A 12,570-nucleotide genomic window follows, 5' to 3' on the forward strand; every position below is an offset into this window, starting at 1 on the left:
TGTAGGCAGCTTTTAAGAAAAGTTTCTAATTATTTTGAGCAACAGCCTTTTTTTCTTTTAAAGTGATTGTATAGCTTCTAGGGTGACTATTTTTTGAAGAGGATAATGCTCACAATCTGTTGTCCGCATTTTTTTTTTAGTTGATAAGATCAGTTCCTAAGCAGTTATCTGAGAACTGAGCTAAAAGCCCACCTTTAAAAGCTGCGTGGCCGTTGCTGCGCTTGGAAGTGGCGAGGGTTGAGAGCCTCCCAGGAGAGAATCTGTGGAGAATCGTCCTTGGCGTTGTGAGCCTGGAGTGGCAGAGTGTGTAGCAAGAGAAATTTCATTATTAGTATTAAATAGATCTTTGGGGAAAAAGGATGTAGCATTTCAAATAAACTGTTATTGCAGTTATCATAATTGCATTTTTAAGACACTTCAATTTTTTTTTGCTGTTACGTTACCACAAACCTGTGCATATTCTATTTTTATGCAAATAACAAGTGCATTACGCTTTGTTTTGCCAGCTGAGCAGCCTCCTCACACATTGTTTTCCCAGGTGCACCACGCGCATTATATCTGTGGACACGTTATTTATGGGGCGCGTTATTTGCGGAAAATACAGTAAATCGTCCGCATACCAAATATATTACCAAAATTATAACATATAATTCAAATGGTTCAGATATCTTTAAGGGTTTTTTTGCATATTGTTAAATTGCTTTCCACGATTTTTAGGGAATAATAAACCCAAATTGACCTTTTCATGATGGCTATTGATCATTCTTAAATCTGTCAATCAATTCACAGCTCCCTTCCTCATTTAGCATTATTTACCACAGATTCTCAGTGTAGCTCACGATGCGTTGTTGATTTAATCCTGCGGTGGTCTAAAATATTAGATTAATACTGCTATTTAATTGTGCACAAATTGAGTCAATGAGGTTTGAAGGTCTCTTACAATGTGCCAGAACTTTAAGACTCATTCCATCAGTTCAGAGATAGTTTCTCTATTTCTTAGGTTTTGACTTTATTCCAGGGGAGGTCTGACCTCCCGTATATGTAAACATTAGTGTACCGTAGTCAGTTCTAAAACCATATTTTATTGTACCTGACAGTGTGTCCTGCAGTTTTTGGAGTACCATAGTTTATTGGGTTTTTTTTCTCTCCTTAGTAGTACATGAAATAAAGGAGTATCTTAGATTAGATGAAATGTATTACCTCCAGGTAGGAGAGAGAGTGCGTGTGCACACATGTGTGAGTGCGTGTGTGTGCGTGCACGTGTGTGCGTGCTTGCATGCACCGTAGGAATATTTGCGGTATGGATCCTTGGTTGGTTGTCTTACTTACCTTGGCTTTACCTAGCCAGTAAGTTAAAGTGAATAGAAGTATACTACCTAGATCTGTTTGATACTGCTTTGATATTGTACATAAGAGTATTTTCAAGGCATAAAAAATAAAAATAGGGGTTCAGTTACCGAATAAAGAGTATTATTAGGTAAACTATGATATTCACTTAATGGACCGTTTCAAGCAGTCTCCAGGCTACGAAGGACATCTGTTCCTAAATCTACCTTTGAGCTGAATTTGTAGGTAGGTTGAAACAGGTGCATATGGTTCTCCTTTAGCATCAGTTAGTCAGATGTTTGCCTTAGTATATGTATGTATTTTACCTTTTTATGCATATCAAACACATAAGAAACACTTCCAAACCATGCAGTGTTTTTTATGAGCATCACAAAGTAGTACGTGAGACCATTATTACCAACCCTTGTATTTAACTCAAAATTTTAATATAATGGCTTTATGGCAGCCCGTATAAGTTACCCGTAAGTCAGCGTTTGTAACCTGGAGACTGCCAGTACACACTTAAAAATGATACTTACGAAGACTATGTAGAACATGGAAACTTTGAAGTGAAATAGTAATATTAAAGTTGTATTACAGTATTGATTATGATTATGTAAAAAAACCCACTCATTTGTGTGGAAATAGTAACTTAGTCAGTAGTCAAGTGGTGAGATTTTCTCTTGTATGTTTAAAAAATTGCAAGCATATTGCTTCTGAAAAAAAAATTTAAAGAAAGGTATGCAGCATAAACACTTTATTTCTTTACTACTTACATCTTTTGACTGTCTTCTTGACTAAATACATCATTGGTAAGTGTAGATGGAAACCAATGGGATTTCTTCAGTGGCTTGATTTTTCTTTATAACCTGAAATCAAGAAAATTTTCTAAAAATTCGTAGAAAAGGCATAACTTTTTGATCTAGGAAAAATAAGAGGAACTTCTCACCCTGGGACTGTTTTAGGTGGCTTCATTGTTTTGAATTTATGACAACTTATTAACCAGAAATTTTCTGCTGTTCCCTATTTTAGCAAAATTGTATTGGGCCTGTTTTTATTAATATTTTTATGAGCTTCAAATATGCCCTTCTATCCTCTTAGATTATGCCCATGTTCTTTGCAGGTCCATTAATTTTTTTTGCTTGTTGTAATCATTTGGTTGTGTTTATGTTATGAAGCCAGATGTTGGTAAATACAGCAGTACGCATTATGTCCTTTAAAAGTCTTAGTTCTTTAGGAAGTATTAGGAACAGTCAATTCTTGTTTATCCCACTACTCACTCTTCATTTCGGAACGCTCTGTTATGTCGCCTTGTTTTTTTCTTCTCCCTTTGCCAGAGTGTTTGTGATTCTAACATAGAATCAGCAGATAATGGAAAAGAAATATCCTCGATTAAAAAAAAAGAAAAAGATAAACAGGTAAAAGCTCATAAAGTCTTTTGCATTATCGGTTATTGAATTTATAGGTGTTGAAATCAGGCTGAAGTAAATCTGGGTGTCATCACCCTATGTTGTTGTTAGGTGTTGTTGAGTTGATTTTCAATTTTCGACTCATAGGGATCCCTTGAGACAGAGTAGAACTGCCCCATAGGGTCTTCTAGGCTGTAATCTTTACAGGAGCATATTGCCTGGTCTTTGTCCCGCAGGGCTACTGGGTAGGTTCAAACCACCAACCTTTTGATTAGCAGCCGAACACTTAACCGTTAAGCAACCAGGGTTCCAGTCATCACTCTATCAAAAAAAAAAAAAAAAAAAAAATCCCGGTGCCATCGAGTCAATTCAGACTCATAGCGACCCTATAGGACAGAGTAGAACTGCCCCAAAGGGTTTCCTAGGCTGTAATCTCTTTGGAAGCAGATTGCCACATCTTTCTCCTGTGGAGCGGCCAGTGGATTTGAACTGTTGACCTTTGGGTTAGCAGCCAAGCGCTTTAACCACTGTGCCGCCAGGGCTCTGTCATCACTCTATAGTGGCTTCATTTTCAGTGGGCTCCTTAAGTCTCAAAACCTCTCTCCTCATCAAGCAATGCCTACCTCATTGGATGGTTGTTAAGGGTTAAAGGAGATGGAATGCCTGGAGCATGATGTGTGTGTGCTTAACAAATGGTAGTTGATATTCTCTACTTTTAATTCTTTTGAGTTACTGCTGGGCAAGACATTATGATATCCTGAAAGGAGGGCATCAGAAAACGACGAATACACTCCTCAAGGGCAAGGCTACTTGAATCTGTTTGTGTAACAGTCTTATTATTGATCATAGACTTTTAACTTGTAAATTTATTCTGTAGAACTTAAAACACTAAATACAACATTTTGTTACTCTGGTTAAAACTTTGGGTTTTCCCATTCAATATTGTACAATTTTATTTACAAAAATGTGAACTGAAAGGAATATGTGACTTTATTTTTAGAAATGGTATAAAATAGCTTATGCACAAGGCTATTGACAAACCTTAAACATATTTAGCTGTTAGTTTGAATTCTTTTCACATTAATTGTCTGCCCTTCACTGTTTCTTCTTCAGAAATACTTTTGTTTTGATATTAATTGAAACAGAGGAATACATTTTTATAGTCTGTTAGTCCAATTTGCCACCTGTGATTTTTCTGTGCTTTTCTAAGTCTTGGGTTTACTTCTGTCCACACATTTCCTTCTTTTCCACTTCAATAATTTTTATTAACTGTTACAATAATGATCTCATGGTTGCCCTTATTGAAAAGCTTTTGGTCTATTCTCTTCCTTCTTAAAAAATAACACTATGAAATATTTATGCATACAAAAATATTTATTCGGGAAATTCTCTCCTTGCTTGCCATGTGGGCTAATTCAGTGGACTAGTGAAGATAAGAGGCACCCATCTTTCCTATCCGGCTTACATTGGCTCCCTTGAAGGTCCCAAGGTGGCTGCCATAGTTCCCGACGTTCCCTGCATGTGACTACATCCCGAGGAAGAGTGTCGTTTCTCCTGGCCTGTATCTTTTACAAGAGCAAAGAAGTCATTCCCAGAGGCTCCCCAGCAGACTTTGCCTTACTTCTTCTTGGTCAGAACATCATTGCATGCTCATTTCCAAACCAGTCGTTGGCAAGGAAACTGGAATTACCGTGATGGGTGTACCAAAGTTGGAACAAAGTTGGGCTTTTGTTGGCCAAGACAAAAAAGAAGGAGCAGTTAATCTGCCACATAAGTGTTTCCAGCGGGGTTGCTAGGTGGATTAAATGAGATGAATAGGAACATTGTACAAAATGGCTCCCTTCCCGTTGCCGTTAAGCCGATTCCAACTCATTATCAACCCTACAGGACAGAGTAGACATGCCCCAAAGAGTTTCCATGGGGCACCTTGTGGATTCAAACTGCCGACATTTTGGTTAGCAGCTTAAGCTCTTAACCACTGTGCCACCAGGCTTCCACAAAATGGCTAGTACCCCATAAATATAATGTTATTAGATGGAATTCTACTTACTCTGTAACTTTTTGACCAAGCATGAACATATTAAACAATTTAGGATGCTTTTTCTCTCTGAGGATAAACAGTATATGAAAAAAAGTATTTGGTTGTAATCTGTTAGGGTCTCCTTCACCTTTAAAAAAAAAACCTGTGCTTTCCAAGGGCAGCCTTTAGTCATTTTGGAAGAATACACTTTTTCAAGTGTCAGATTAAAATTATACTTTAATCTCAGCGAAGCACCTTGGGATTTTATAAGTGAATAAATACTGCTTTGGAACCTTGGTATTTAGCTTTTATATTCCACCTCTCTACTATCCCCACTAGCTGTATCATCCAAGACTCTGGTAGTAAAAAGAATTGATTGCGGAATGATGAATTGACCAGGTATAGTCCATTAGCCAGCAGCAGAGCATCTCCAAATTCGCGGTGGACCTTGTGTAATGGAGGAACGCAGAGAAAAGGGCCTCTGGTGTGATTTTCCACTGCAGTGTCCTGTACGTAGCGTCTGTGGAGGACAGAGTGATGACTCATTGGATCAGATGTTGCCTGTGCTAACGTTCTGGATTTTTACCTCCCCTAGCAGATTTTATTTATTTTTTAATCATTTACAACTATGAAAAAAACCCCTACGGTTTGTGACTAAAATCTTAGTTTTAAGTGGTATTTACTTTTCATCTTTGAATAAGGTAAGAGTCAAACAGCTGAAGACTGTTGATTTCTCTGTCAGTGTAGCTGTGTATACCGCACTTCGTGAAAGCAGCTGTTTTCAAAGGAGGTGTTCACACTTCTATTTTTTAGATGATTGAGAGCCACAGGAATAACTGTATTTCATATTAAGGATGAGTTATTAAATAGCATATACGGTAAAACCTGGGAAAGCTGAACCTGTGTACGGTGGAAGCCTGTCAGAGAAGGAAAACTCACTAGATGTTTATGAGGAAGAATTCTTAATAGACAGTGGTAGGAGAGTGGTGAGCATCCTGTCAAAGGCAGAAAACTTGCGAGACCCGGGGAAAAAAAGGCAGTCCTGTCAAGTTCTGGCTCTCATAGGTTTCACTGTATAACTATTCTGTGTAGCGTTAAATCAAATCAGTGATCTTTGGACCTTATGTCATGGAGATTTGGGATAAGATTACCTTTCAGTATAACCTCACTTGCAATACCTGTAAACACGTTGCTGCCCAGTCGATTCCAACTCATAGCAGCCCTATAGGACAGAGTAGAGCTGCCCCATAGAGTTTCCAAGGAGCACCTGGTGGGTTTGAACTGCCGACCTTTTGGTTAGCAGCCGTAGCACTTAACCACTACGCCACCAGGGTTTCCTAACTTGCAATATAACTTGTTTATTGAAAGTCAAAATATTTTGAGAGGTTGTTTTCTTAGTATCTTTAACAACTTATGCTTTTTCACATAGAGGCATGCGCACTTAATACTGAAGGGGAAGATTCTAGTGGGGTATTTTTATATTTGGAAGATACACGTATTAACCAGATGAATACACTGTGGATCTAGGTAAATTTGTAGAATTAACGCTTAGGCTCTTGGTTTCCTTTTTGGCTTGATGTCAGTGTTCCCAAAGCTTGCTGTGTTTGGTCAGGATTACCAGCTGAGTGGTACACCATAAAGTGGCTGAATCATGACCAGACTGATTCGATTTCTACTGATCATTGCTCATACCCATTATATGTTTAGCGGTTCCCACTGTTTAGCATAAAAAGGAAGTATGTACATATTGACTTAGAAAATGAGAACAGACACCATTGTTGCCTCATGAACTCTCTAGACCACCGTCGTGAGCCCTAAGGGATCTGAGCTACCTGTGGGGAAGCCTTACTGCATACTCTGATGTATCCTTATTTATCTTTAGAGTTTCATTTTAGCCTCCCCTAAGTCACTCATGGAAACCCTGGTGGTGTAGTGGTTAAATGCTACGGCCGCTAACCAAAATATCAGCAGTTCAAATTCACCAGGCGCTCCTCGGAAACTATGGGGCAGTTCTGCTCTGTCCTGTAGGGTCGCTATGAGTTGGAATCGACTTGAAGACGGTGGGTTTTGGTGGAAATCACTAATGTCCCGTGCCAAGTCTAGGTTAAGTGCCTCTCCATGCTTTTCTATACCAGCTGGTACTGCTCCTATGACACCACGTATGTCATCCTGTTGTCACTGCCTGTTTGTCTTTCCGTCTCACCTGGCTAGAAGTTCCTCGGGGGAGAGATTGTGCCTTCCTACATTGTATTTTGTACCCATAATACAGCATCTGACACATTACTGATGCTTAAAAAAATGTACACCTACTTCTCACTTACCAACTGTATCATCTGACATTTTACATCTACAACAACAGTAAGGAATCTGCTGTCTGACTGTTTTGATCATCAGCAGTGTACATCTGGTAGTACCGAATGCCGAGATGGGAGTAGTGCTGGCTGTCAGGGTTAAGGTTATGTGTCGGCTTGGCTGCGCAGCGATTGCCAGTGGTTTGGCTGCTATGTAGCGATGTAGTCATCCCCCATTTGTGATCCGATGTGGTCAACCTTCATTTTCGCATAGCACCGATTTTTGCGTAACGGCCTTGTCTTGGGAACCTAACCATGTCGATAAGTGAGGAGTGGGTGTATTTAGTTTTTGTAAATAATGTTATGGTGAAATATACATAATAACTAATAGCTAGGAATAAAACTAGCCAAGTCACTGGACTTAGCTGAAGGGACAATAAAAGAAAACATTAGGCACTTTTTAGAAATTAGGCTATTTTCTCCTGCATAAACAGAATAAAGTCAGTAGTTACCAGTATTAACTTTTCTGCTAGACGGAGAGTTAGGTGCCTCACAACCTTAGATTTTACAGATGAAGCAGGGGCTCAAAAGGATTTGAGAATTTCGTTTGTCCAAAGACACAACCCGTAAATTCAGACTGATCTGAGTGACTTAAAACCTTGGTCTCTGTCTCCAAAGAAAAAGAAACATCTAGAACAGGTGAAGTAGTACCCATAATGGCCTCTAGAGCATTGTTTCTTGTTTTGTTTGCTGTTTCAAAAGAAACACAGATGCCCTGAGATACTTCCAGAGGAAGGTAGCTGCAGGAGTGAAGGACCTGAAAAAGCTTATTCTTTGAGGGACAGTTGAAGGCACTGGAGATAATTTGCCTGGACAGGCAACATAATCTGTTTGGCCACATTGCTTGGAAGAAATAAGCCAGAGGGTAGAAATACAAGGAAATAGATTTGGATTGGATATAAGACTGAACTCTCAAGATTTCTCAAAGTAGGATGGCTTTTTCCAGTAGTACTACCAATACAATTTTGTAAAGTATTTTACGTTTCACATTTTCAGGGGGAATATTTGAATACATTTGCAATTTAATCACACCCTCGTGGGGTTGGTGGCAGCATCACTTCTATTTTTCAAACGATGACATTAAGAGATTTTAATTCACCGAAGATCTGCAGCGAGTCATTGGTAGGACTAGGATGTGATCCCGAGTCTTCTGACTCAAGACCTCATGCTGTTAGCACTTTAATGGGCAGGTGACCATGTGTCATGAATGTCACTTAGGAAATACCCGTACATGGGAGGAAGTTAGACTGTATGATTGTTCTGGTCTGAAAATCTTTGATTTTCTGAAGGTCGAAAGTAGCTTTCCCCGACCCATTTCCCAACTATTATGTTTATCTTTAAACTTTGCTACTTTGTTCCCCTAGTACCTAAGTAGTTGCTAGAAAAAAAGTTGTTTCCTTATATTTTAGGTTGGGGCAGTCCCAAACTTGCTCCTACTCAATGGTCCCTTCTTTTGCGTCTTCAGGAAGCAGAAAAGTGTTGTGAACCGATTTCCCTGTATCTTTAGCCTTTTCTTTACCTCCTCCCTTAATTGCCCTTCTTTCAATTTAATTTTCATCGTGAGGACACCAGAATCCTGTTTCCTTTATTTGCACAGTGATGTCTACAGTTTATTTCCTCTCTACATAATTCCACCGTTTTCTGTTACCAGTGGCACTGTTGTTCCCCTCTCCCTGCCTTCGTCTGTGTCAACAAATTACCAGTCTGATTGATCATGTCCACCCATAACTGATACCATCTCAAAGTTCTTGACACTTTCCTTGCCCCTCTGACCATATTCTCCTCACTTACAAGGTCTCCCATATCGCCATGTGGTTTTTTTTTTTATTAACTTTTATTGAGCTTCAAGTGAACGTTTACAAATCAAGTCAGACTGTCACATATAAGTTTATATACATCTTACTCCATACACCCACTTGCTCTCCCCCTAATGAGTCAGCCCTTCCAGTCTCTCCTTTCGTGACAATTTTGCCAGCTTCCAACTCTCTCTATCTTCCCATCCCCCCTCCAGACAGGAGACGCCAACACAGTCTCAAGTGTCCACCTGATATAATTAGCTCACTGTTCATCAGCATCTCTCGCCTACCCACTGTCCAGTCCCTTTCATGTCTGATGAGTTGTCTTCGGGGATGGTTCCTGTCCTGTGTCAACAGAAGGTCTGGGGACCATGGCCGCCGGGATTCTTCTAGTCTCAGTCAGACCATTAAGTATGGTCTTTTTATGAGAATTTGGGGTCTGCATCCCACTGATCTCCTGCTCCCTCAGGGGTTCTCTATTGTGCTCCCTGTCAGGGCAGTCATCGGTTGTGGCCAGGCACCAACTAGTTCTTCTGGTCTCAGGATGATGTAGGTCTCTGGTTCATGTGGCCCTTTCTGTCTCTTGGGCTCTTAGTTGTCGTGTGACCTTGGTGTTCTTCATTTTCCTTTGCTCCAGGAGGGTTGAGACCAATTGATGCATCTTAGATGGCCGCTTGTTAGCATTTAAGACCCCAGACACCACATTTCAAAGTGGGATGCAGAATGTTTTCATGATAGAATTATTTTGCCAGTTGACTTAGAAGTCCCCTTAAACCATGGTCCCCAAACCCCCGCCCTTGCTCTGCTGACCTTTGAAGCATTCATTTTATCCCGGAAACTTATTTGCTTTTGGTCCAGTCCAACTGAGCTGACCTTCCATGTATTGAGTGTTGTCTTTCCCTTCACCTAAAGCAGTTCTTATCTACTAATTAATCAGTAAAAAACCCTCTCCCTCCCTCCCTCCCTCCCCCCCTCGTAACCACAAAAGTATGCGTTCTTCTCAGTTTATACTATTTCTCAAGATCTTATAATAGTGGTCTTATACAATATTTGTCCTTTTGCCTCTGACTCATTTCGCTCAGCATAATGCCTTCCAGGTTCCTCCATGTTATGAAATGTTTCACAGACTCGTCACTGTTCTTTATCGATGCGTAGTATTCCATTGTGTGAATATACCACAATTTATTTACCCATTCATCTGTTGATGGACACCTTGGTTGCTTCCAGCTTTTTGCTATTGTAAACAGAGCTGCAATAAACGTGGGTGTGCATATATCTGTTTGTATGAAGGCTCTTGTATCTCTAGGGTATATTCCAAGGAGTGGGATTTCTGGGTTGTATGGTAGTTCTATTTCTAACTGTTTAAGATAACGCCAGATAGATTTCCAAAGTGGTTGTACCATTTTGCATTCCCACCAGCAGTGTATAAGAGTTCCAATCTCTCCGCAGCCTCTCCAACATTTATTATTTTGTGTTTTTTGACAAATTAATCATGCCAGCCTTGTTGGAGTGAGATGGAATCACATCGTGGTTTTAATTTGCATTCTCTAATGGCTAATGATCGAGAGCATTTTCTCATGTATCTGTTAGCTGCCTGAATATCTTCTTTAGTGAAGTGTGTGTTCATATCCTTTGTCCACTTCTTGATTGGGTTGTTTGTCTTTTTGTGGTTGAGTTTTGACAGAATCATGTAGATTTTAGAGATCAGGCGCTGGTCGGAGATGTCATAGCTGAATATTCTTTCCCAGTCTGTAGGTGGTCTTTTTACTCTTTTGGTGAAGTCTTTAGATGAGCATAGGTGTTTGATTTTTAGGAGTTCCCAGTTATCTGGTTTCTCTACGTCATTTTTGGTAATGTTTTGTATTCTGTTTATGCCTTGTATTAGGGCTCCTAAGGTTGTCCCTATTTTTTCTTCCATGATCTTTACCGTTTTTAGTCTTTATGTTTAGGTCTTTGATCCACTTGGAGTTAGTTTTTGTGCATGGTGTGAGGTATGGGTCCTGTTTCATTTTTTTGCAAATGGATATCCAGTTATGCCACACCATTTGTTAAAAAGACTATCTTTTCCCCAATTAACTGACACTGGGCCTTTGTCAAATATCAGCTGCTCATATGTGGATGGATTTATATCTGGGTTCTCAATTCTGTTCCATTGGTCTATGTGCCTGTTGTTGTACCAATACCAGGCTGTTTTGACTACTGTAGCTGTAAAATAGGTTCTGAAATAGGTAGAGTGAGGCTTCCTACTTTCTTCTTCTTTTTCAGTAATGCTTTGCTTATCCGGGGCTTCTTTCCCTTCCATATGAAGTTGGTGATTTGTTTCTCTATCCCCTTAAAAAATGACATTGGAATTTGGATCGGAAGTGCATTGTATGTATAGATGGCTTTTGGTAGAATGGACATTTTTACTATGCTAAGTCTTCCTATCCATGAGCAAGATATGTTTTTCCACTTAAGTATGTCCTCTTGAATTTCTTGTAGTAGAGCTTTGTAGTTTTCTTTGTATAGGTCTTTTACATCCTTGGTAAGATTTATTCCTAAGTATTTTATCTTCTTGGGGGCTACTGTGAATGGTATTGATTTGGTTATTTCCTCTTCGATGTTCTTTTTGTTGATGTAGAGGAATCCAAGTGATTTTTGTATGTTTATCTTATAACCTAAGACTCTTCCAAACTCTTCTATTAGTTTCAGTAGTTTTCTGGAGGATTCCTTAGGGTTTTCTGTGTATAAGATCATGTCATCTGCAAATAGAGATAATTTTACTTCCTCCTTGTCAATCCAGATGCCCTTTATTTCTTTGTCTAGCCTAATTGCTCTGGCTAGGACTTCTAGCACGATGTTGAATAAGAGCGGTGATAAAGGGCATCCTTGTCTGGTTCCTGTTCTCAAGGGAAATGCTTTCAGGTTCTCTCCATTTAGAGTGATGTTGGCTTTTGGCTTTGCACAGATCCCCTTTATTATGTTGAGGAATTTTCCTTCAATTCCTATTTTGGTGAGAGTTTTTTCATAAATAGGTGTTGGACTTTGTCAAATGCCTTTTCTGCATCAATTGATAAGATCATGTGGTTTTTGTCTTTTGTTTTATTTATGTGATGGATTACATTAATGGTTTTTCTGATATTAAACCAGCCTTGCATACCTGGTATAAATCCCACTTGATCAGGGTGAATTATTTTTTTGATAATGTTGTTGAATTCCATTGGCTAGAATTTTGTTGAGGATTTTTGCATCTATGTTCATGAGGGATATAGGTCTGTAATTTTCTTTTTTTGTAATGTCTTTACCTGGTTTTGGTATCAGGGAGATGGTGGCTTCATAGAATGAATTGGGTAGTATTCCGTCATTTTCTATGCTTTGAAATACCTTTAGTAGTAGTGGTGTTAACTCTTCTCTGAAAGTTTGGTAGAACTCTGCAGTGAAGCCATCCGGGCCAGGGCTTTTTTTTGTTGGGAGTTTTTTGATTACCGTTTCAATGTCTTTTTTTGTTATGGGTCTATTTAGTTGTTCTACTTCTGAATGTGTTAGTTTAGGTAGGTAGTGTTTTTCCAGGAATTCATCCATTTCTTCTAGGTTTGCAAATTTGTTAGAGTACAATTTTTCGTAATAATCTGATATGATTCTTTTAATTTCAGTTGGTTCTGTTGTGATGTGGTCCTTCTCGTTTCTTA

The 12,570-nt window shown here is 39.2% G+C and overlaps 1 protein-coding gene across 1 annotated transcript in view; it reads left to right on the plus strand.

Moving 5' to 3' along the window:
- ATP6V1A (ATPase H+ transporting V1 subunit A) overlaps positions 1 to 12,570 on the plus strand; it is a 71,245-nt gene that overhangs the window by 13,023 nt on the left and 45,652 nt on the right. The gene's annotated exons all lie outside the window — the stretch shown is intronic.

Source organism: Elephas maximus, chromosome 1 (genome assembly GCF_024166365.1).
Source record: "Elephas maximus indicus isolate mEleMax1 chromosome 1, mEleMax1 primary haplotype, whole genome shotgun sequence".
Lineage (NCBI taxonomy): Eukaryota > Metazoa > Chordata > Mammalia > Proboscidea > Elephantidae > Elephas > Elephas maximus.